This window comes from Amia ocellicauda, chromosome 22 (assembly GCF_036373705.1).
Source record: "Amia ocellicauda isolate fAmiCal2 chromosome 22, fAmiCal2.hap1, whole genome shotgun sequence".
In the NCBI taxonomy this organism is placed as follows: domain Eukaryota; kingdom Metazoa; phylum Chordata; class Actinopteri; order Amiiformes; family Amiidae; genus Amia; species Amia ocellicauda.
Genome location: NC_089871.1, coordinates 21,740,070 through 21,767,078, shown reverse-complemented (window position 1 = coordinate 21,767,078; position 27,009 = coordinate 21,740,070). Strand labels below are relative to the sequence as shown.

Sequence of the window (27,009 nt, the reverse complement as noted above, 5' to 3'; positions counted from 1 at the left end):
AAATGCAACTCTTCTGAAATGAAGATGCATTTTTACTAATTTCAAATGACATCCTTTTGCAGCACCGTTATTATTCAAAGTCCTCGGCTTTTACGTTTATTTTTTCATTTGAAATAAAACATACATTTTTGCTGACAACCGCTAAATCATTATACACACACACACATATACTTCGGTGTTATTATTATTATCATTATTATTATTTAGTGGATGCCTTTATCCAGGGTGACATACATATTAATTATAAATAATATGCAATGTTTTACATATGTTCATTATGACCAGGGTAGTAACATCACAATCAATATTCATCTAAAGATTACAGTCAATAAAATGAAGGTATAGGAGAAGATATCGTGGTCTAAAGGTGTGATCTAGAAGGAAAGCATGACTAATTGACCTGAAGAAGATGAACAGGAGATCTATGGAGAGACGAGAGACTGGACCTTGGAAGCAGCAGTATGGTGTGTAACAAGGGTCTTCAATTTAATACATCAGCTATAGGAAGCCAATGTACAGTGTGAAGGAATGAATGGGCCAGGCCTCCCCTCCATCAGTAACGGATTGCTCAAGAAGTCATGTGTTAAGTAGATGTGTATTTTCTGGAACAGCAACATGTCTACAAGAATGTATTGTGATACGCTGATCAACAGTGAACAGAGTCTTATGCTGAGGGCTCATCCATCAATCAACACCATAATAGCATGTCAGTAAGCTGGAAGTGTGAAACAGTGGTTCAAGGAGAACACTGTTGAAGAAAATGAATCCAGAGTCCTGACCTCAATCCTATAGCACACCTCCAGGATCAACAATAACAGCAAAGCAGAGCCTAAGGCCGGGACACTAGAGACTGGGCTGTGGCTGGAATTGTAACACTCCCTGAAAGACAGGGATCACCCAAAAATATAAAGAGATACTGGATGATACCTTAGTTAATGTTTCAAGTGTCTATGCTCAAGTGTTTTAATTGAGCTATAGTAAATACAGAACCCAACTAGCTAAAATTTAGGTGCTTAATCACAAATATGATCACATCATTACTGACTGTTATTATGGCAAAGAATGTAGAATTGGGCTTACCTACAGGACAGCATGTAAGCAAAAAGCCTTTGTTTTTAGTCACACATAACTCTGGTACTATGGGACTGCCCAGTAAAAGCATTCATCTGATTGCTGCAATACAAGGGGCTTACTTTACTAAAAACTCGACATCCACAGATCAAAAGCTTCTGTCTGAAGTAAGGTAGAAAACAAAAATAATGAGAATCATATTTTATACAGCTTCAAGCCTAGCCATCATCATGATTTCTTTCTGCAATATGTTTTTCTTCATACTGTGTGAAAATAGCCACCCGGACTGGTTACAAGCACTCCACATACTCAATCTTCCATCTGAAACCCCCACAACTCCAGTGATATGTAATACCTTAAAAGGTAGAGGCTAATCAATTTAACCACTGAGTAAAACGTTTGTGTTATTTTATATTTATTTTCTCCACACCGCTTATTCACGGTTGCCTAATTTAATCATGGCAATAAATCTTGAGCCGTATGCAGGTTTCCTCTAGTGACGCAGTGCTTTAACATGGTACATTTCACTTGGGTGAGAAAATGCGCTTTGTGGCCACTCTATTGTGAGAAATGATAAAAGAGCACTTACTGGTTGACATGAGCAATCCATAACGTCGTAATGAGCTGAATAGGCCATGTGTTTTTATCATTCTTTCTTCTTCCTTTTTACCCATTTTTTGCCACTGCAGCCCAATAGAAAAGGGTATAATATGGTTTAGCATTACAGTCATAACTATGACTTCCTGACTCACTGTAAAGCATGCAATTACCATTCAAATATAGTGGATCCCACTATAACAGAAATACAATATCTGGTAAAGTCCAGTGTTTTCTGCTGGAGTAGCAGAAGAAAACTGGCAAGGGACTGATCAGGGACATAAATGGTTAAATTCTCCATCACTGTATATACTAAGAACAACCTATTTTAAGACCATCTGATGAATCCATAACATACATAGATAGTCTAACAGGATAAACAGATAAATAGAAGTTAGCTCATTTATGAAAACTAACATTTTATTTAGCCTAATTTTATTGATGTATTTTAAATCAAAGCTTCCATGCATCTGTCAAAGGCAAGTTTAAACATAGTACTTGTTTTGCATTAGGCAGAAGCAAAAACCCATAGCCAGAACATGGGATGCCAACAAGTCTTGGGATTGTAAATTGTGATTTGGCAGGTGAGTCAAATGTTCTATGGCTATACACCCATAAAGATGATGGGACTTTTAAAGAAGACATCAAATATACATAGTTAAAAACCGGGTGGTGCAGTAAGAGATTGCCAGACACCGGACAGACACTGGATTGCTGTTTGTTGTGTCTGTGGTTTCATTTGTAGGGTAGGGACCTGTTTAAGTGTGTTTCGTTTAGGCTCGAAACGAGGAGGGGTTTTATTAAAATGTTCTGTGTGTTCTTTTGATTTGAGCATGCGCACTATGTACATAATAAATCACCCTTTTGCATCATACCACAGCCTTTGTGTTTCCTAAGCCTTGCCTGAGATCCCGGCACTGGGTCCAACGCATCACAGTGCCACCATATTAATATATCTATTGTTAACATACAGTTGTGGAACTGGAATGAAGCGAGACACCACTGCCATGGAGGAAGTGTCAGTTACAGAATTACAGACGGAACCATTCGCCCATCCATCTTTTCATTTTCAATAACCGAGTCATTGAGTACTGTCACTCAGACATTGGGTTAGAAAACATATGTTCTCTACTGCAACAACATTGCTGATAGTGAAGAAAATCTGCATTGATGTCTGCTGAGATAATGCATTCATTGCCTAGGTCTCCAAATAAAGCAGCATTCCTCAATTATTATTATTATTATTATTATTATTATTATTATTATTATTATTATTATTATTATTAATAGTAGTATTAATTTATATTAATAATTATAATAATAATAATGTTGTATTTGTTACAACTCACATGCACTCCCTAGTCCTTTGCATTTCCCATTCCTATCCTATTCGTTGACTGTCTGACAGATTTATTGACCTATGAAGTGTAAGCAGAATTGTGCAGAGCAGACATTAGCAGAATGTTCTTTCTGTTCAGGATAGGGTCGTCGGTGGTGGTAGGAGGGTTGGGGGTTGTCTAGAAAAGCCCAGCAGCTGTAATACGACACCATCCAGGCTTTCACAGCTTTTCACAACTCCATGATCTTAAGATCTAAATCCCACCATGTCAGATGCCATTTCTCTGACTTACAAAGTTGTAAAACATACTTAAGTGGGACCAGGTGTTGCAGTGTATTTCCAACCTCGAGCAGAAGCCCTAATTAGGAAAAAAAAATGCATAACTGTAGTAGTGAAATGATATCAATGTGAGTATCATTTAAACAGCACATTTAATCATGCAGAGGGTCCCCATTGCACACTGCCACACAGTTTACATATATATACACAAACACACACACATGATATTAACACAAACTATAATCTATAAATGGCCCTCAGTCCCGGCGGCTGGATTACCACTGACCAAGGCAGCGGTCAGCAGAGCATGAAAGCAGAGGGTGCTAACAATCACCGGGTACGGACAGGCTGCCATTTCTAACCCTGGCTACGAAAACAACTGCTCTCTCTATTGAAAACTTCAAGAATAGGAAGAAGAACTTGGTAAAATGTAATGGGAAATTGGAAGAAAAGGGAAATGACTTATTGAACTGAAGAGAGGACATATTTTATATTATCATGGACCAAAAAACGATCACACAAGTGTTGTTAGATTCATTATACACAGGAGACTGAAGAATGATATCATAGAATTTGACAGCCCTGAGCAGCGAGAATAGTTATCCAGCTAACAGAGATATCAGCTTATCTCAATCAGATTGTTCAAGCCTATGCACCTCCATCAAGTCACGCTGATGAGGAAATAGAATGTTTTCATGAAGAAATAGGACAAGTACAGGAAAAAGGAAAGGCACACATTAAAATCATCATGGGAGACTTCAATGCCAAAATAGGAAAGACATATATACACACTTACGTGCATATTTCAAATGTTGTTCAGTGTCTACTTGGTATTGTTGCTAAAATGTTGGTAAAAAAAGGCATTTTGATTAGATATCTATAACCATACAGAATTATCTATTTTAATTGTATTCCAGTTTCTCTCCATTCTGCATACATTTGCTTAATATTTATTCAAAGGCTACATAATTGCACGCATAATGCACATGCAAAACAGCACATTTTCCCCCCTACCTATTGCACAGTAACCTGACAAATATTTATGCATACATCTAAAAATATATTGTTCTATGCATTGTTAAAACTCATGATATATATCTAAGTCTGCTCCAAAGAACATTTACTAAGTGATTTCATGGATATCTCCCAGATTGTCATTCCTGCAGCTTAATCATACCTGGCATTCATTATTTGTTTAATCTGGGGAACTTCTAATGTGATCTGCATATGTCTGTGGTCTGCACATAGATAGTGTTTCCTGTGCAGGTCAAAGGCAGAGGGGGCTATGAACTGCATCTCTCAGGGCAGAGAGGTGTAGTGAAAAGAAAACAGCAGACATCTGGTAGATGTCAGGCAGGAAGATCCTGAGGAATGTGGAATGCAGTCAATGCCGTAGAGTAATTAAACTTACCCTACTGGGCAACCATTAAGAAATCATAGGTTTTCAGTTTTATGCTCAGTTACAGGGTTGCCACCTGGTCACGCAATACAATATATATGCTTCTTTCCATCTTATAACAAAAATAATTTAACTTTTTGCATTAACATTATTATTCGTATTAGGGTCCAGTCAAAGTTCCTGGATTTCAGTTTAGGTTATGTTTCTAAAGCAGGGGTGCTCAAATTGTAGTTCTGCAGATCCTACAGGTTTTACATATCTCATATTAAAGAAGATGGTAATTCTCATTACCTAAGTAATTAAATAAGTTGTGTCCTAAAACAACAAGAGATCAAAACACATGGTCTTGGAGAAGTGTATATTTTTTTTTTTGGGGGGGGAGCCTGTCATTGAACTCAAGTAGCAGATGCAAGAATTGTGCACTTGGGAAACTCAAGGCAAACACATGACATTTCAAACAAAAGCATAGTCAGTAGACCCTGATTTTGGAAAAGTTACCAAAGAATGCATTACACTGCTAAATTAAAATTATATGTCAGAGATGCTGATCAGCTTTCCTTGGAATAGTGAAAAGCACTATAAAGCAAGCACATCTATCCCATGAGAACTGGTGACCATGCGTTCAAGCATGACAAGTATACACTGATTTTACTCACTGGAAAATGTGTAGTAACAGTGCAGTATTTTAGAAGACCAGTAGTTTCGGTGCCCTACACAGTGATTCAATGATTACAATGTTGATCAAAATGATAATAAAAGTGTTCAGGTTTCAGTTGAGTGATATACACTCACCTAAAGGATTATTAGGAACACCTGTTCAATTTCTCATTAATGCAATTATCTAATCAACCAATCACATGGCAGTTGCTTCAATGCATTTAGGGGTGTGGTCCTGGTCAAGACAATCTCCTGAACTCCAAACTGAATGTCTGAATGGGAAAGAAAGGTGATTTAAGCAATTTTGAGCGTGGCATGGTTGTTGGTGCCAGACGGGCCGGTCTGAGTATTTCACAATCTGCTCAGTTACTGGGATTTTCATGCACAACCATTTCTAGGGTTTACAAAGAATGGTGTGAAAAGGGAAAAACATCCAGTATGCGGCAGTCCTGTGGGCGAAAATGCCTTGTTGATGCTAGAGGTCAGAGGAGAATGGGCCGACTGATTCAAGCTGATAGAAGAGCAACTTTGACTGAAATAACCACTCATTACAACCGAGGTATGCAGCAAAGCATTTGTGAAGCTACAACACGTACAACCTTGAGGCGGATGGGCTACAACAGCAGAAGACCCCACCGGGTACCACTCATCTCCACTACAAATAGGAAAAAGAGGCTACAATTTGCACAAGCTCACCAAAATGGGACAGTTGAAGACTATAAAAATGTTGCCTGGTCTGATGAGTCTCGATTTCTGTTGAGACATTCAGACGGTAGAGTCAGAATTTGGCGTAAACAGAATGAGAACATGGATCCATCATGCCTTGTTACCACTGTGCAGGCTGGTGGTGGTGGTGTAATGGTGGGGGGGATGTTTTCTTGGCACACTTTAGGCCCCTTAGTGCTAATTGGGCATCGTTTAAATGCCACAGCCTACCTGAGCATTGTTTCTGACCATGTCCATCCCTTTATGTCCACCATGTACCCATCCTCTGATGGCTACTTCCAGCAGGATAATGCACCATGTCACAAAGGTCGAATCATTTCAAATTGGTTTCTTGAACATGACAATGAGTTCACTGTACTAAACTGGCCCCCACAGTCACCAGATCTCAACCCAATAGAGCATCTTTGGGATGTGGTGGAACGGGAGCTTCGTGCCCTGGATGTGCATCCCACAAATCTCCATCAACTGCAAGATGCTATCCTATCAATATGGGCCAACATTTCTAAAGAATGCTTTCAGCACCTTGCTGAATCAATGCCACGTAGAATTAAGGCAGTTCTGAAGGCGAAAGGGGGTCAAACACAGTATTAGTATGGTGTTCCTAATAATCCTTTAGGTGAGTGTATATATCACCATATACTTATATATATATACATATACCACTTTGCCATTTCTTTTTTGTGGGCAGTATATTGTCAATATGAAAAATATCAGCCTTATTCTAATACCCTAGACTGGTGTATTGGTGTTTGAGTCTGCTCCCTTTTCTGCTTTGTGTGCTGTTGCATACATTTCTCTAGGGTGAAGACTGCTGTTTGTAAAGACAGAAAAAGTAAATATAAATAATAAAAGTTTGATTTAAACTGCCTCAATTACTGAAATATCTAAACAATGTAAACCTTATGACACTCAAAATCCAGGAATATCATAAAATACATTACCTCTAGACCAAGGTCAATTTGGATATTCTGTAAATACTGCCATAAATAACTAAAGTGTGTATAATTGAATAATGGTAATTTATTACTGTGTTTTTATGACACGTATTACAAAACGTTGTTGTGTACCATCACACACTGTGCAGCATTAAAACACATACAATTCCCTGTCAAATAAAATCACACACACCACTGGGTCCCAGTAAAATATAATACTTTTAATGAATGCATTAAAATAGAGCCTTTTTAATTGAATGTTTCAGGCTTTGAGAGTAATTAATGCTTTCCACAATTTATATTTGGAATAGAGTAAATGGTTTCTTTTGCATGTTGGAAGCACTGATTGCATCCACAAATGTTTTACATTTACCAGATAATGAAGCTGCAGTAGGTACTGTAGCAAAATAAACCTTTTTCAAGGAACACAGAAATCAATCAGTTGATTATAGACTATAATTAGTGAAAGCGTGTGCGATAATTGGATTAACACCTCTGCTATAATAAGGACATCTGTGCTTTACACAAAAATACAGCCAAAATAATGTCTGACTGAACATGTTTGAATGGTGCGAAACAGGTTTAAAATACAATTCATAACAGATGTACTGCAAATGCATCTTACATAAGAAACTAATTGCAGTAAATATTATAAACAATAAAAATCGGAAATACAGCATATTAATTTATTATACATAATAAACTCAAATATCCTTTCTTATTTGTGAGAGATCTAAAAAGAAAAAAAGTTTTTGTATATCTAAGAAAAACTTTTATTAGAATTTTAAAACACCACACAGATATATTGCCATTAATCACAAGAGATATTTAAAATCAAGATATAATTCACTTTTAAAATAGTTGTGCTGCTGTTGTGTATTTATTATTTTTGGTTTTGACATTATTTCAATTGTTGTACTTGGATTCTCATTCACACATTGTATTGGATTTTCATGCTTTTGCACATAGGAAACAAAGAACGCAAGCCGTTCTGCAGAATACCTGATGAAAGTCTTGATTTAATCGTTATGCAGGAAAGATTCTTCAGGATGTCTGAAAGTCTTGGATTGACTGGTAGGCTCCACATTGAGAACATCGTATTTAAAATTACCATCTGTCAGTATTAGATGTGTTTTATTTTTTTATTTTGTTATGTTTGAAAATCTGCCTCTTAACAAATATATCAAATTATACGCCCTCTTGGAAAGCATAGATTGTGGTTTCTAAAAGAGATGAGATTTGTTTAGAAAGATATGGCAGTTTACAGCTGGCACCTCAGGAGGAAAACAGATTGTGCTGTGTTTACCTCCCCACTACTCACTTGAATATCTTTTTTAAATAGACCTACACCAAGCTGCATTTGAAACAGTGTGGATTGCTAGATACATTTGGGTTAATGTTCAAAGTAAAAACACTGCTGATCAAAATGCATATCAACCTGTCAATTTGCATAGATACATTTAAAAATTTAGTGTTAGGCAGTGAGCTCTGCCAGCAAGCACTGTTAATAGAAAAGTGATTACATTATTATTTTATTTTCCACATAAATAAGTTAGAAATATATATATCTAAAATGACAAAAGTAATGGGACAAACATATCCCATGCTGGTGAGAGATGGGTCTTTTCTATGAAGTGGTTGATTTAATTGAAGGAAACCATCAACATTCAATGGCAGCTCTTGACTGAATTTTGTAGAGCTTGTATAAATACATACAGTCAAAATGCTAAGAGTGTAACACAATTTAAGTTCAAGATTGTAGGCACCACTTCACTGCCTGCTTAACATCCTGAACACAAGCTGATAGAGCACCTCTGGGATGAACTGGAACAAGGATATCAGAAAGAGACTATAGAGACAGCACTAGAAAGTGCTGTGAAGAGATATACTACAGATTCCTTCAGCTATATATCGATCAAAATGGATGACTCGTGAAGACCAAGGCTGGATCTTAACCCTATTAAATACCTTGAAAATGTCTTGGCAATTGTCAATTGTCTCAATTCTATTGGACATATAGTGCAGGGGAACATCAGAGAATATTCTACAGTACAGGCAATGAAGCACTGTATCATTGTTAATGAATGTCTTAATTGCTGAGTGAAAATTCTGCTTGCCCTATTCAAACACTTCAGCCATTGTATTTTAAACTAACAGTTAATACTGTTGAATCTGTATTCCGCAGTAAGAGAAGTGATCTTTTATCATTATGGATGTGTTGAGAAGAACACCTGATATTAATAATGAAGAACGCCTGACAATGAGTCATAAATTAGATTTGGCTGGTAAATGTGACTGATTAGGTACTACAACACTTTATATTGGCTGCTCATGCATACATTACATTGAGGTGTTGGGATCACAAGTTCTTGAAGATTCTGTGAATTCAATATTGATAAATATCAAGCTTGGTTCCTTCTCACCCAAACTAAGCTGTATTAATAATAGTCAAAGTTGGTATAATAGTAGTGGAAGATATTGTTGCTCATTACATCTATGTATTGTAACTCCTGAATGTGTCTAAGAATTTTGCATGGTAGTGTTTATAGATAGATAGATATATAGATTGATAGATCAATAGATAGATAGACAGTAAATGAAGCGATGCACAGTGAAAGGGCTATAATCTCACTGAACACACTTCAAGCAGCTGTTCAATAGTTATTCTTTGCCCTAAGGCACTTTGGATACTGGAATAATTACATCAGAGATAAAAATTGGTTGGGATTACCTATAAAATAGCATCCTTTACATCAATTTGATCTGAGGAACTATTACAACCGTTAAATACAGTGGGTCCACACTCATACTTGACCAATACCAGTATTGTTATTGAAGTATTAATAAGTTAATTGCCTTTACCACTTTAAAGTATTTGTTTAGTTCGCTGCAGATGTCTGGTACCTGTTCAAATTTAAAGCTTTATGCTTCTGTGACCGGTAGAATATGGATTTCTTCTTGAGTACATGGATCCATACCTTACAGAACTATAATGTAGGCTATACCAGCAGAACAAGGTATCACAAAGTATTCACACACTTGAATCATGTTCATTCTCAATCAAAATAACATCTTTCTCAAATTACAAATGTGTTTCTAAATAAATAAAGTGTCACAGGTATTCACACTAATACAATGAAAAATTGCGTTGAGAGTTCACCATTTTCAGCTGGATTTAGGCTGTACTCGCTAACAAATAATGACATCTATGTTTAATTAATGCTCGAGTTATGTAACATTGCAGTGGCAAGAGAATTCCAAGTCTTACCGGCTTGCAGTTTTCAAAAAACCCGTAGCTTCATATCCTTTTTTATCTTCGGCAGTCAATTGAGTATACCTTTATGAAAAAATAGAAAATAAAAGGCTAAATCAATTAAGGGATCAAACAATGAACTTCCACTGCAACATTTAAAACACATGAGGACTTTTTGGCCCATCTTACTCCATAAGGTGATTATTGATTTAAAATCTGGTAAAATAAACACATTCTATCTTCTGTGTAGAATGTAACTCTGTTTCATTTCACAGCCTGATTTTGTTCTCAGTGTTATGACTAATGTACACAATTTCAAAACACATTGTATAACATTATTATTGCAAACATCATTCAGATACCCCCAAACTCCTATTAGGTCTTTGCTACATTTAAGCTCAAAGACTAAATTAAAATCTGACTTATATTTCAACATTGTTACTGCACATAAGAGGCAAGAACCTCCTGGTGAAGTCCCCACCAGGGATCATCCTCCAATTACAACTCAAAAGTGAGTCCCCAAAGAATTCCGAGCTTCCCTACTACACCCCTTTGGGAACCCTAGTCTAATGTCTAATGAGGGACAGTCTTACTTAGTGCAGGTATGATGTATGAATTCCATAATTAAAAATGTTAAGATACCATTGTTAACACTTCTTTCCTCATGGAAGACAAACATACCATCCCTTTATAGCAGTGTATATACATTACAAAATATTGCATTTTCTGCTATTACGCATGATTGCTATCTCAGAGAAATGTAAACCAAGTATTGAAAACAAATATTTAGCAACATTTAGTTTTTTATGTTAATACAGTACACATGAGATAACAAGAACACTCAATGTGTTGTTAATACACAGCATTTTTGAGCCATTGATTAAATGCATAATCTCCCCTAAAGCAATGTCTACCCAGCAATGGTATTAAACAAAACATATTGAGTAAACTTGTACACATTACTTTCACCAGAGTCAATTTAAACTGAACAATCAGAATTTAACAAACCTTAAAGAACTGTCTAAGATTTCTGCGATCTGTCCCCAAACAGACTATCCTTATGTCTCTTAAAATATATTTTGTGTTCTCCACAACACAAAGAAATATAATGTTCAACTTAGCAGGTAAATACAGTATTAGAAGCAATATAAATTGTCAAAATATATAACTGTTTTACTTTGTTTGGTATGCCTTATTTTAGCAGATTCCTTGCAAATATTGAATCATATTTTCTTTGAACAGACAAATGTTTAGTTTTTCCATTTTCCATTTAGTTAATTTAATGCCTTTTGTCTTTCTCTTCAATATAGGAATACCACCAAAATATACACAGACTGCAAAAATTGAATAATTATATAACAGTTCTCTTGTATCCTGGATAAGGGCATCTGCCAATCAATCAATCAATCAATACATGTTTGAATTGCCATATATATATATATATATATATATATATACACACATAATTTCACAATATCAAGGACATTCAGAATTAAAACAATCATGGAAATATTTCTGTGACCTTTTTGAGGTACAATGAACGCCAATTTTTCTATCCAGTTGCTCTATGGATTATATGTGCACTGCTATTTTGTGAAAGGTTGTTCATTAAAATTTGATAATAAAGACAGGATGCATTTATTTAGCTGTTACATTTGTCCTTGTTAAAGGAGGGCATATTGAGCTGCTTTCTGTTAAAGTGTTACACACACAAACACACACATCCCATCCTGAATAATGAAAAATCCATTACTGTTGTTGTCAGAATGTATTTCTCTATTGATATTTCTCTATATATTGCCCTTCCTATGGAATGAAGAAAACAAGAAAAACTGAAAAGATGTTATTTTGGACAAAATTATATTGACAGAAAACCAACAAGAGCTACAGATTGCACACACCAAAATACTATATTACTATAATATACTATACTAGAATATAGTTTCCTTTACTAAAATGACTGTATATTAATGGATCAAACAAAAAACAACAACATAAAACACACACACACACACACACAAACACGCACACACACACACAATGCAATGAACAGCCCAGGTTTAATGGCTTCTCAATGAGGTTTTTCCTGGGCTCATCTCTCTGCTGCCTGTTCTTTGGCCAAAGCCCACAGGCAGACCCGGGAAGACTCCAGGGGCACCATTTCCACAACAACCAGCCAACATCCCTCATTGTGACAGGCTGCTTTAATTTGGGTTTAGCCAATCAGAACGGTTTCTGAACCACATGCGGCGAAAGGGCAGAAGCAGGCTTTGAGTGCTCCCAGACAAATGAACACTAGAGCTTGGTGAGGGAAAGCTGTTTGATATATTCGACACACATAGGGTCTCTTCACAGCGCAGTCCTGTGGCCAGATGTACTGAGTCCAATAATTGGGTACTGTTCAACAGGGATTACTAGATAAATACAAGATTACAGAGGTAAAGAGAAGTATCTGGTAATTCACTGCATACAGAGAATATAGAATATTTCCTCTTTTACAATAACTAAAAGCTAGCATACCAGAAAATGTGGTATTGCGTCCAGTTTTGTCTGATGAGCCCATTTTAGTACTCAAAATAATCTACTTAATACTAAGATATTTTGTGGCTAATTGTGTTTTTTGATATATATATATATATATATATATATATATATATATATATTGTCAAAACAACGTGAGCTAGGTACCGGTTAAAACACAACAATACAAACTGGATACAGATCTTAGAAACCTTTAAATAAGAGTTTCTACAGACAAATCTAACAGGTTGTATTGTTCAATACTAGAGACATTGCACACAAATTGAACACGTTAGACCAAACTGACTGATCATAGAGCCAAGTTACTAAGAAAAAAGTAAAAGGGAGAAAATGCAACACGCACTGGAATAAACACAACTGTTATAAAGAGAAGCACATATTTTCAGAGTTGTTAACACTTGAGAGGCTTTCACAGACAAAATGAATGAAATGGAATTTGACTTTCTCCATAAATAAGAAAAAACAATTAGCAATTAGATGTCTGCAAACAGTATGCAAATCAGCCTGCAACATACTGCAGAAAAGTTTTAATCACTTTTGAGACAGATGGTAAACCATCATGCTGTGTGGTAGATTTGGAGATGGTAAGTCTTAAGTGAAAGGCTACAGCTATAACCTGAGCTGAGCAGCATTACTGAGTATCTAATTTAATCAGGACATTTGGATTACACGGATATCACTTAGTCCAATCACACAAACTAATTATAATGAATCACATGCATTACATTGCAAGGTCAAGGATGCCAAAGAGATCTGGACATTTTTTCCCACGGATTCCATTTATTGTATGTATTTCTGTTTTTCTCAGACAGTTCAGGTTTGGTGGCCATAATTCAGTGATAAAACCCATCACATCATGAATGCAAGCATCTATTTTGGCAATAAACTTTAATTTCCCGTCTTAAAAAGAGTTTTATGGTGAAAATATTCTCGGCCTGCAACAAAACAAATCAGAACAAAACATCAGTCTATAAGTCGAGGTATTTCTGTTTTCTGCATTTAAAATCCATCTGTATTTTTAGAAGTTTCATAAACCATGTAATTCACACCATATTCAAATCAAACCAGCCATGCTTGGTAACACAGTGTGCTGCTCACTGAGAGGTGGAAGCATTGTTCACGGGTGTCGGTTTTGACAGTTTTAACTTTTTACAATGTTAACTCAAATCAAATTAGGTATGGCTTAAAGGAGTTTGAAAACATGAACTGCAGTATGTATCCTGATATTATTGTTCTGTATGTTAATCACAAAAGCCTTTCTGTAAATATGGAAAGTCTCCTCACTGCCCAGGCCTGAAAATAGCAAAGCAGTAGAGTGTGCACCTACATCAGCTCCACACTTACACAGTAGTCTTCTGAAACAAGGAAGATGCCTTCCAAACAAGGGCACTTACTATGTCATAAAAGTAGTCTTAACAGTCATAGTGACAAACTTCAAAACAATGCATTTGTTGTGTTATCCTTTTACAATAGGGCCTCGTCCACTCTGATGCTCTCTCATCTCCTTTCATCCTTCTCTTCTTTCTCATTCCTTTCTGGGAAACGAAAAGTGGTTGAGACCCAAAACAGTTAAAACTCCTTCAAAGATATATGCGTTTGATTGTACTACTGCACAGTTGTGGTGCTTGTGTAAAATGTAAGTCACCCTGGGCGTACGCTAATTAATTAGTAATAATAATAACTCGAAACTCGTGCTTGCACCGCCGTCTTAGCAGATGCATCTCCATCCTGTTCCTCCTCCTCCTAATCCTCTCCCAACACCTTCTCCAATCACACCTATTGTGCACAAATTACATTTACAAATGTCCTTTTACGCTAAAATGCTTTTCAGAGTGAGTCATTACTTAAAAATGTCACAAATCCAGTTTAAATTATAAATAAGTAAAATGATGTAAGGACACGGCGCCCATCAATATGTTATATTACACACTTAGTCCCTATCCCCCAGTTTTTAGATGTATTCTTAAGGGGGAAGATGGGGGGTGGTCTTGCTACTTTGGTCCCTAACCCCGACGTATTACGTATATATAAATTTTATTTGTATAGCACAGGGGACTCAAACTCAGTTTATGGAGGGCCGTGTGTATGATGCTGACAATTTGTCTAATAAAGTATTAAATTTGACATATTTAAAAAATATATTGTGAGGTATTTTACAGCTGGTGGTCTAAAACTGCATTTGATTTGAGGTACAGTTGCTTATAAAATATCCTGGGGCCTGGATAGGTGTTTAAATGTATCTAGCTAATTAAACAATTAGACCAATTAAGTAATTGAGGACCCTGTTGGATCAAAAACCAGCATAAACACGGCCCTCTAGGGATTGAGTTTGAGACCCCTGGTATAGCACCTTTCATATAAGATGCAGCTCAAAGGGTTTAACATATAGAAATTATAAAAATGATAACATATATAGAAATGATAGACAATACAAAAATTCTACTTTAGAAAATAATGAATAGATACAAATAAATACAATAAAACAATTGGACTACTTAAATCAAACAAACAGAAAAATCAAGACTATAAAGGTATGTTTGAGCTGTTTATTAAAACTGTTCACAAAGGTTGCCTGTCCTATTTTAGATGGTATTTTGTTCCAAATCATCAGAGCATAATAATTAAAGGCTACTTCACCATACTTCTTGTATTTCATTTTTGGAACATTTAGTAAGCCCGCACTGGCAGATCTGAGTGTGTGATTTGGTACATAAAATGACATAATCTGAAAAATATAAAGGTGCCATATCATTAAGAGCCTGACACACCAATATTAGCACAGGTAGCCAATGTAAGGATGCTAGTACAGGGGTAATATGTTCTTTTTTTTTTCTTTTCATTAGCACTCTGGCTGATCCATTTTGTTAAAGTTTTCTTGTCCAGTGAACAGAGCATTACATTCATTTAACTGTGAAAAAATAAAAGCATGAATCAATTTTTTCACGTCCTCCAATGTGAGGTAACTCTGGCAATATTTCTAAGATGGAAAGGTCTTGGTAACCTTGTCAATGTGTTTTTTAAAACTCAGATTAGGGTCAAATGTAACTTCACTTCAGACTTAATCTGTGAGGCAAAATGTCAAAGTTTTCAAATAACTTATTGTCTTTTTACACCAGAATATATAATGAAAATTTCTGTTTTGTCTTAATTTAATTTCAAATAATTGTCATTCATCCAAATTATAATACTTACTAGGCAGTTAATGAGTGGATTGATGCTGTTCCTGTCATCAGGCACTATAAATAATAATAATAATGGACCATTTCTTCCAGAAAACTTGAAATTTTAAAATCTTTTGGTATCCACATATGTATGTCTTTGGTTTGCAGTTGAGCAAAACAAAACAAATTGAATAATTTACTAAATCTTAGCTTATTCCACAAAGAAATCCTAAAGTGGCTCGGACAATATTATTGGCACCTTCTAGAAGTACTTAGAAATAATTAGATTTCAAGCATTGGATTCTCGTTTACTTTAAACTCATCTGTGGTGAGTTGCAGGTGCCTGCAGTATACAAATCACTCATTGAATCAGTTTGAAAATGACTAATTCTCTAGTTTTGTGCATGCAATGAGCAAAAGAAAGAAAAACAGAGAACTGTCTGAGGTCAGACATGCGACCATATGGACAATCTCAAGGCTACAAGTCCATCTCCAGAGACCTTGATGTTCCTGTTTCCACTGTATGTAATCTTATCAAGAAGTTTAAAGCCCATGCCACTGTAGCCAACCTCCCTGGACGTGTTCACAAGAGAAAACTTGATGGAAGATGGCAGCAAAGGATTGTTCGAAAGTTGGAGAAAGCATCTCAATCATCTGCCACACAGATTCGATCTGACCTTCAGACACAAGGTACGACAGATTAATCTCACACCATCCATTCCATCCGTTATATGGTAGGAGACCCAGGAGGACCCCACTGCTGAAAGAGAGACATAAGAAAGCCCACCTGCAATTTGCCATAAAAAACCGGAGCATGCCAAAATCCTTCGGGGAGAATGTCCTGTGGACAGATGAGACCATATTAAAGCTTCTTGGTAAAGCACACCATCTCTATGTTACAGAAAACAAAATGAACCCTTCAAAGAAGTCAAAACAGCAGAGTCCTTGACCTCATTCCGGCACTTACTCAAGACGCATCTCTTCCGACAGCACTTGTAATATTAGTCCTCTATCCCGGCTAGATAGCACTTCAGCTTATTATGCTCCTCGCGTTCTTGATTGTTTTCCTCCTTGCTCCCTTTCCCGTAGCCCTCGTCTGTAACCCTACATCTTGACAGCACTTAGCTTTCACCGTCCAGGATGTAGGAAGTCTCTTACTGTACTTGTGTAAATTGTAAATTGGAATTTGTAAAATTATTTTGAATTGCTATATTTTAGCTAAGTTGAATTTGTAATGATTGATGCCTTGTACTTCTCTGTATTTTTTGCACTTTGTTTGCACTTATGTTGTAAGTTGCCCTGGATAAGGGCATCTGCCAAGAAATAAAAATAATAATAAAATAATAAAAAGAAAAGAACACCTTCCCTACAGTCAAACATGCAGTTGGTTAAGTGATTATTGTAGGGTTGCTTTGCTGCTTCTGGCAATGGGGGCCTTGACTGTGTGCATGGCATTATGAAATCAAGAGACTGTATATACACTACAGTCCATAAGTATTTTTTGTTGTTTTGTCTCTGTACTCCAGCACATTGATTTTGAGGTTAAAGTGCAGACTGTCAGCTTTAATTTCAGGGTATTTACATCCATAAACTGTGAACCGTGTAGGAATTACAGCCCTTTTTATACATAGCTCCCCCAAATGTTAGGGGATCAAAAGTAATTGGACAAATTAACAATATTAAAGCCATCATACAGTATTTTGTACTTGGTTGCAAATCCTTTGCATTCGATGACTGTCTGAAGTCTCCTACCCATAGACATCACCAGATGCTGGGTATATTCCCTGGTGATGATCTGCCAGGCCTGTACTGCAGCTGTCTTCAGTTCCTGTTTGTTACAGGGCATTCTTGCCTTCAGTCTTGTCTTCAGCAAGTTTCAGGTCAGGTGACTTGGCTCCTTGGTTGCTTTAGCAGTATATTTGGGGTAATCGTCCTACTGCAAAGTGAAGCGCTGTCCACTGAGTTTTGAAGCATTTTGTTGGATCTGATCAGATAAGATATTTGTGTACACTTCATAATTCATCCTGCTGCTGCCATCAGCAGTCACATCATCAATAATGACAAGTGAGACAGTTCCAGTGGCAACCATACATGCCCACACCATAACATTACCTCTTCCATGTTTCACAGATGAGGTGGTATGATTTGGATCATGAGCGGTTCCTTTCTTTCTACACTCTTTCCTGTTCCATCACTCTGGTACAGGTTAATCTTCATCTCATCTGTCCATAAGACTTAGTTCCAGAAGTCTACAGGTTTTTTATGTACTTTTTAGCAAACTGTAACCTGGCCGTTCTGTTATTGTGGCTAACCAGTGGTTTGCATCTTGTTGTGAACCCTCTGAGGTTATGTTGGTGTAGTCTTCTCTTTATGGTACTCTTTGACACATCTATGCCTACATCCTGCAATGGCATCCTACAATGCCTACATTGATCTGTTTGACAGTTGAAAAGGGTTTTTTCTTCACAATTGAAAGCATTCTTCAGTTGTCCACTACAGTGGTCTTCCATGGTCTACTAGGTTGTTTGCTGTGGCTGAGCTTACCAGTGCGTTCTTACTTCTTAACAATGTACGTAACAGTTGATTTAGACACACCTAATCTTTTGGCCATGTCTCTGATTGATTTATTCTGATTGTTCATCCTTACAATGGCCTGCTTTACTGGCACTGACACTTTGGTCCTCATTGTTGAGAGACAACAGCAACTTTCATTTATACACATATATATATATATATATATATATATATATATATATATATATAATTTCTTTAACATTACTTCAGCTTTTAGAAATTAAAAAAAATAAAATTAAAGTTGACTCCTCCTGCCAACAATCCATTTTCTTCTGAAGGTCAGTTATTATTTGTTTTTTTTAAGATTAAAAATCATACTTATAAAAAATGCTGACCTTGGGAAGTAGGAGTAAAACCTCCCTGGCCACTTCATTCTGTATAGTTTGTTAATTTGTGTCCTAGGCCTCAATAAGAAATAATACAAAAAAGCACTCTCAGCGTCCACTCTGTAGACTGTAATTACAGCCCGGAGACATGAACTAGCCAGGTATTGAAGCATGCGACAGGTTGTAGCAATACCAATTTGTTTCAGCTAGAAGAAGAGAGGTTTAGTTGGTTTCCTTGTTTAATGTAAATTGATACACCACAACCAACTTTTGTGGCAGGTGAGGAGGTGTGACTAGAGTCGGCTCTTGCATGTAGAAATAAGTATTTCAAAGATGGCAAGAGGAAATGTCAAGGATTGTTCCAAGGAGGTTTATGATTAGCAAGTTTTACTGGTGATGGATATTTTTTGTTAATCCCTCACTAGTAAGTTTCCTATCATGGCCATTAAGAAGATAGACTGACACAAGGCAGCTCAAAAGGGTTTTTGTAGCCCTGTTCCATATTTTCTTTCGCTATCTATTTTCTTTAATCTATTTGCTTGTTCTACTTGTATAAGGCAGAACTGAATATGAAAAGCAGATGTGATTGAACAGAACAGACAAGGATCAATAAGCAAGTGGCCAAATGGCCTCCTACTGTTTGTCAACTATCTTATGTTCTTATGTTCTACTTCTTCTTAAATTACGGAAGACTGTGTACTCAAGTTACAGGCACTTAGTCTTGAGCTTCATTAGTAGGCCTGTTCTGTGTAGATAAGCGTAGCAGTGCCCATTATTACCCAGCTCTCAGTGAAGCCGAATAATAATTACACCAGCGTCTGTCAGCCTGTGTTGTTGCATTACGTTTCCTAGCAAATGAGTCTCAAGATATTCAATTAAAAAACTTTCTCTTGGAGTTACTCCACCTCCAGCTCAGTGAGTATCCAGACGGTGGTAGAAAAATAATTAAATGAAAATAATAATAAAAAGGTAATTTTAGATATGACTAGCCTGATCTCCTTAGACCCAGACGGCAAGGATGGTTGAACTAAGTGAATGACACTATTTTCAAATGATATACCTATAAGGAAAAACAGGTCCTTTCACTAAGCCAGTTGCTGTTTGTGAACGGTAACAGAGCCATAGATCATATACAAGCACAGCAAGCCAACAACTTCATTAGAGGGCTTACACTTTTCCAATCGTTCCTGACAGTTCTTGGTAACAGAACAGACAAACAAATGAGTAACAAATGAGTTTGATTATATTCGATTATATTATATGCTTGGGTCCTACTCAGTACATTATAAAACATATTGAGCAGGGTTCTCCAAAGTGGAGACCACTGTTCTTAAGACTTAAGTTAAGTTAAGTTAAGGGTATGGTCCATGTGGCTGCATGCAGAAGGTTTATAGATCCAGAGACCTTATAACACTACAATCTCACCCATTAATACTGAAATACATCTGATTCTAGCCCTAAACAACACTAGCACAAACCACACATAGACTTTTCAATTAAAATGTCCAATGAAAGCATCTGAGCACAGGACAAATAAAACATGTCTTCTCTTAGCGGTATTATGCAGCAGAAGTCATTTTCATACTTGCAAGGGCTATAAAATCAGTTTCTTGTTCACAGTGTGAATACTAAACATCTCTTATTAAAAGAGGGTGGTGTTCTGGGATCAGTTTATGATTTGGAGGTACTGTCTCCCATCTGATAAATCTTCTGCTTGGAGAACAGTATGTATCTTTTAGCAGGGGTCTTTATACTACTGGCAACATTCTGCTATATGTTTTCCTGTATTGCCACTCAAACTAACCATCAAACATATCATCATTTGATTGGTCTGATCAAAATTAAGAGGTATAAAATGTAAAATAAGTAATAATTAAAAAGTAGCTATAATTACATGGAAAAGCAACTATGTAGTCTGTTTCAGTTCTCCTTTACCAATTTGTTTTATTTTTTATTTTTCCAACAGTCTATTACTCTTTTAAGTTGTTTAAATAGATCCACTTTTGATTTGCTATGTTACTTGGTAGCACAAAATATTTTGCAATGTTGCTATTAGTTAGAGCCTTACAACTTTAATTTTAATAACACACCATTCATGGGAAAATCGAAACATAGTTTGTTGGACAAGATCCTTCCTTTCTAAACCTGTGCTATCTCATAATGTTGCTGGTTAGCTCTAATTTATGGATACTAATGTCTTCATGTAATACAATTAAGAATTAATTGAATTGAAAAGATCATCCCTGTGCGTGGATGGGTGGTAATACGTTTGTGCAAGCCTTATCTTTAACTTGTATTGGAAAATGGTAAGTAACCTCTAATAAGCTGCATTCCTCCATTCCAACAAAGATGAGTCCCTGCCATCTTATGAATGATTTGTAGAGTTTTAGAAGAGTTATGAAAGTGTAAACTATGAACCGTCAGCACATTTCTTATAGAGACTGTTGCAGTATTGTGATCACTGACAGTAATCACTGAAGGTCTTTCATCTCCCTGGAGACCTATACCAAATTGTATGCAAGGCCTCTACCTTTATAACAGTATGAGTTTATTGTATTTATCTATGTTTAACTAAAAATGCTAAACATCGTGGCAAAAATTGGGGTGGCAAATTCAGAAAACTAGAGTTCAGATGATCAGATCCCTAAATTTAATCCCTGCAAAGGTGGTAATCCCCAAGGTTAATAAAATCATTAAAAAAATAAACGGGACTAAAAGATATACTGAAAAAAAGAGGAAGAAGTAATTTAGTTTATTATTACTATTATCTGCTAGTGCAGGATTTGTGCCACAAAATTCCAAGCTCCCTTTGACCTCCCCCGCTCTGGACCCAGCGTTTATAAATCTGGGATCATCCCTTCTAATCCGCTCTCATTAAGGATGAGCTGCATGATAGCGCTCTGCCACCAGCCACATCCCAACCGAGAGAGGATCACTGGCGGCTTTGATGGCAAATTTAATAAAATACAGTACCAGATCATTGCTTTTGCTCCTCTGTAAATAGCAATAATAACAGTATGAGAAAATAAACTGTTTAGATGATTATGCGTATTAACAGTATTTACAGACTAGAAAAAACCTTTTTCTAAAATTAAAAAAACAGTGAGTTCTCCAGCATCAAGGAAGTTGGTTATGTGAGATTAGGAGAAATGGTTTGAGGGCCAATTTAGTACTCAAGTTCTTCTTTTAATTTGTGAAATATGGTCCACAAGTTTCTACAATACTCTACAAATTCTACTAAATCAACCCATAATAGGTTTAGGACTCAGTTCAAAGTATTCTCAGTTTCTCGCATCCTAACAATTCATGTCCATGGGCTGTTCGGAGGCAATTCTTTTCACTTAATGATTTTATGCTGATTTTAATAACTGTGAGAGATATACTAAACAACATATGCTGGTGCAACAGCTTCTAGATTGAGAGCAAAGGGGATATTCTTTCAAACATTTTTTCCCCCAACATGTTATTAACACCAAAATAACCTTTCAGCCTGTGGGTTTTCAATCAGGTTGGTCGAAAAGGGGCAATCTTCATTCTCTACTATTAAAAATGTACAACCACTAAGCATATTGACAACGGAAACTCAAATCATTGTGGTTTGGAAGTGGATTACTAAAGCAGAGCTGTATCAAATCATCCCTTTTAATAATGGGGAGAGGTGACAGCCCTATCTCAGATTAACATGTCGCGTCTGCCAGAATTACTCCCAACTGTAATTGATATTTGAAACATTTTATTTTTGGAAAGTTCTACTTCCATTTTTAACACTCTGCAAATTCCCATAAAGTGCTGCGACAGGAATTGAAAGATGTTCTAAACTTTACAGCTTATTACTCCAGTAGCTTAATATCTGAGTTGCCAGCTAGAGGTTTTCTCTTGTGTGTATTGTTCGAAAATGCAGCATTTGTCTTAAAAGGCACTGTCTGGAAACTGACTTATTTTTCAAGTCAAAAATAGCTCCCAAAGGGACTCTGGGACATTGCTGCATGCAGTGGGAAGTGCTAAAAACTCATAACAAAACCACCGATAGGCCTCTGTGTGCCGTTAACCTCTTGAGAAAATGCTTGTATGTGAGTACTGCTTTGTTCTACGTTGCTTTATATCTCCTTCAAAAATCTCTCATTAAAATGACTGGCTACTGACCATAGAACTGGAAAGTGGGCAGCTGTCCCTTTCAAATAATGTATTTTAGTCTATTTTCATTTTAACTTATTATTCTAATATAATTCTGCTGTGCTGGGCTCTGCCTCTGGAGCATTTTTTGTTAAGTTTCGGTTTTGGTTTTGCTTACTGTCTCTGTTTAATATATAATAATTTAATTTTAAATTAATTAAATAATTATTATATTTGTGGTATGTATTCTTGCTGTAAGCCCCTTTCCGCACTTCGGCAGCTTCCCCGCCTCCAAACACCCCCCCCGACCACACTTTGGCAACTTCCGTAACGCAACCACCTCCCACCAGACCACAGGTCAGCAGCTTCCCCACCCCCCCCAAGACTGCACTTCGGCAGCCTCACCCCCACGGACAAGGTGCCCTTTTTTGGCTTGAGTCCCTGCCCCCCAAAATGTCTGTGCACGGCACTGAGCAATATCATATACTATACTCTGCAACATGCGGGCTTCAGCAGGGGGATGGGGCTCTACCTCTCCTCCTGCCTGATAATTATTATTATACCATGTTTATTGTGCATTCACACTATAATATCATAGTCTTCAGCAGACTCACAGAGCTCTGTATGCCCTGCATGGACCCAGACAGACCTTGACTGATAGGGGATTCTGTGTAGTGTGCACTGAGTTCTAAAATTGCTCCCACTAGACTGGTTAGAGTCATGGGTGAAAGCTTGCCATCCCCTACTGCCCAAGAGCAGGATCATCTTCTCCAAATTACAAAAATCTGTTATTACAGTCCCATCCCTCCACTTTCTGGGGTATGGTGTGAACATTCGTGAAGGACACTCTTCATTGTTCGGGCCTCCATCACTACCTCTGCTCATGAAGTGCAACATCTATGAGGTGCCACCTTCCATGATACAAGAAGGGTTTTATTCCAAATACTTCCTGTTACCAAATGCAGAAGTTAGTCTCCACTCCATCTTGGATCTTAGATTTATGAACTACTACCAAAGTGCTACTGGGCGCTTCTCTGTGGCCTCGGAGGCCATGGGTCTCTGCTCTCATCCTGTTGCTCTGCGGAGATCCGTGGCAGCTTCCCCTGCAGGCAGATGCCACACTTAGGGCTGTCCCCCTGCCATTGTGTGAGAGCACCCTCTACAAATCACATTAATGTGCTTCCAGATGTGATGTCTGGACAGGGGACATTACTTGATTCCCTTCACTATGGCAGTGATTTTGCAGATTTTGCAGGAACTGATGGATGATGGCAAGTCCCCATCCATGCTCAAGGTCTATCTGGCCATATTTACTTATGTTTGCACTGACAGAGTGTTACCTGCTCATCTCACCCTTCCGTGTAAATCGGCCTGTGGAGTTGATGGCTTTCCATCCTTCTCCCTTCTTTTGTTCTAGCCTATAAGTCTGCTTCCCTGTCAAAACCTGAGCTGCTGATGGCGCATTTGACTAGTGGTATAGCTTCACCATGGGCTGATTTTCAAGGAGCTCTGGTCTGAGGCCTGTGCTGCAGTGAGCTGGGCTATCTGTGGTTTTGTGCTTGGTTCAGTTGAGCCTCAGGACCCTCTGCAGGGTTCCTGCTTCCTGATTAAAACCTATGTCTCAGCTTAGCCTTGGCCCTTTGTGGGACCCCTGCTCCTGATTAAGGCATCTTTATATTAGTTAAGTTTTGGGCCCTCTGTGAGGCCCCTGCTCATGATTATGGCCATTTTATCTCGGTTGAGCTTCAGGCCTTCTGTGAGGCCCCTGCTCCTGATTATTCCTTTTTTGTCTGAGTTGTTGCCTTGTGTCTTTATAGCCCACAGGCCTCGGACTTTGCTTCCCTTGGCTTCTGTGATAGCCTTCCCTTGTGACTGCTCCCTTTGGGAGCTATTTTCAACAACTTGAAATATAGCATTAGATTGCATGTGCAACCTTGGTTATCTAAAGAAAAAGGAAAATAGCCCCCAAACTTACAGGGTTGCTTGCAGGCCATCTGGCTATGGCAAAAGAGGAAGTGCAGTTTGTATGCTGTCTAGATGAGCAGTGGCAAGCGGGAGGGCTCACCAGAGAGACAGCAAACAGAGGCCTGTCGGCAGCATTGTTATGAGGTTTCAGCACATTCCAATTGCTTCCGGCAATATCCCATAGTCCCTTTTTTTTTTTTTTTTTTTAACCAGGCTTAACATCTTTCCTTACCGAGTCAAATCTGATACCAGGCCTCATATCAAAGTCTGGTTATAAGCCTGAACTCATAAAATCTCACAAGAAGAACAGGAGATTTCAAAGCCAAATCATGTAGCTGACTCTGGGTGTTGCTTGACAATGGGGCGTCACTCCTTCCTGGACCAGAAATAAAATTATTGAGGGACCCTCATCCTGGAATGTTAAATTCCACATTGTCAGACCCCATCTGTATATTAACATACCCCACTCCTGCGATATCAGTTAACAGCTTTTCAATGAGGTTTTAAAATGCCATTCTAATGTGACAACCCACACAGTAACATAAGGCAAAAAGCTCTCAACAGTTTGAATATGCAAACTATATGGCCATGTACTACCCCTGACACATTGCGACAGATTTTGCCCCTAAACTGAAAAATAAATGAATATGTAAATTGAGTGTTAAGCCTTGGCTATATTGATAATTACTCTGAAGCAGCATTTTTCTAGTCACCAATATTTTAAATCTACCAAACCTTTATATATATATATATTACATGTATTACACTACATTGTATAGATTTCCCAATTAAATAAAACATATTGTATACCAATATTGAAATTGTTTAACAAAATGTAAAACCTCGGATATCTTCAATTGTGAGAGGATTGTACGACTACTGTATTTTCAGTGACAGAGTAGATTCAAAGTAAATTACACAGTAATCAATTATAAAGATTACCAAATCATCACAGTTATTGGGTTACATAACAGTTTCCATAAAAATATAAGTTTTGTAAGCCGCATTGCTGTACTGATTACTACTATTCTTTATTGAAGATCAAAGGTCTGAAATTAGCTGAACAAATTGCCAATTTCATTTCCTTGAAATGAAAGGCAGTAGTGGTCTCTTAAAGCTTTGCATTCCACAGAGCCAGGGAATTAAGACAAGAGGTATGAAACGATAACAACTGAATGTGTTGATACTCTACCTCCTTTTTAAAAGTGACAAAGCCTTTACTGTTACATCAGTGCATCAATTGTGTACACTACAGCACAACATACATTTTCAAACAGGACACAGCTTCATGTAGTATCGACTGGAGATACTGGAAACATTGTTATTAACATTTTTATCCAAGGTGACTTGCATTTAGCCACACTTGTAAAATGTTGTGCAGTGCAAGACAATACACCTGAGAGTGGTGCTACAAAAATAGTGAAAGCTATGGACTTATGTACATTATATACTACACGATAAGCAAATATATCAAATTAGATGTAGGAATAAAGTATTGATAAAGGATGATCTCACCTGTTGATACATAACATTTCACTTTCTATTTGTGGTTATTTGATTCCTTTGTACATATATTTTGCAGAACCTATACTTATCTTTGCATCGGCACATATTTGTGTCAGACTCCAATTCATATTCTTTATTTATGAATCGGATTTATTTAAGCCAACATTACACACATAATGTATAGCCTACATGTCGACTCTTTACCATTTGACTCTAATTCCTCTTCAGTTATTATGATACAATTGGTTTCTGTGAACGTGTAAGATATTAATTTGGTTTGCACAGTTTTTGTGCTGTTTTTAAAAAATGAATTTGGGTTTGAGCACAACATTTGCTATCCCAGCAGTGTCTGTCTGATACCCCCATTGTATTCCAAGAGTAGTTAGAGCTAGCACAACGAATATATATAATAACCATAAAGTGTACTTTTTCAACACACTCATATTTAATATAGAAACGCATGAAGTTGTGTTGTACCCACAGTATACATCGGTAAATATCTTACATTTTAGAAACCTATAAGCCATTTTCATAAGGGGACAGACAGACCAACAAACAGACTGATAG

At 37.1% G+C, this 27,009-nt stretch overlaps 1 protein-coding gene across 1 annotated transcript in view; it reads right to left on the bottom strand.

The window, feature by feature from the left end:
• ptprsa (protein tyrosine phosphatase receptor type Sa) overlaps positions 1 to 27,009 on the bottom strand; it is a 319,426-nt gene that overhangs the window by 248,922 nt on the left and 43,495 nt on the right. Inside the window, exon 2 of the mRNA XM_066696343.1 lies at positions 10,272 to 10,340. The gene's annotated coding sequence lies outside the window, so the exon portion shown is untranslated. The remainder of the gene's footprint in view (positions 1 to 10,271; positions 10,341 to 27,009) is intronic.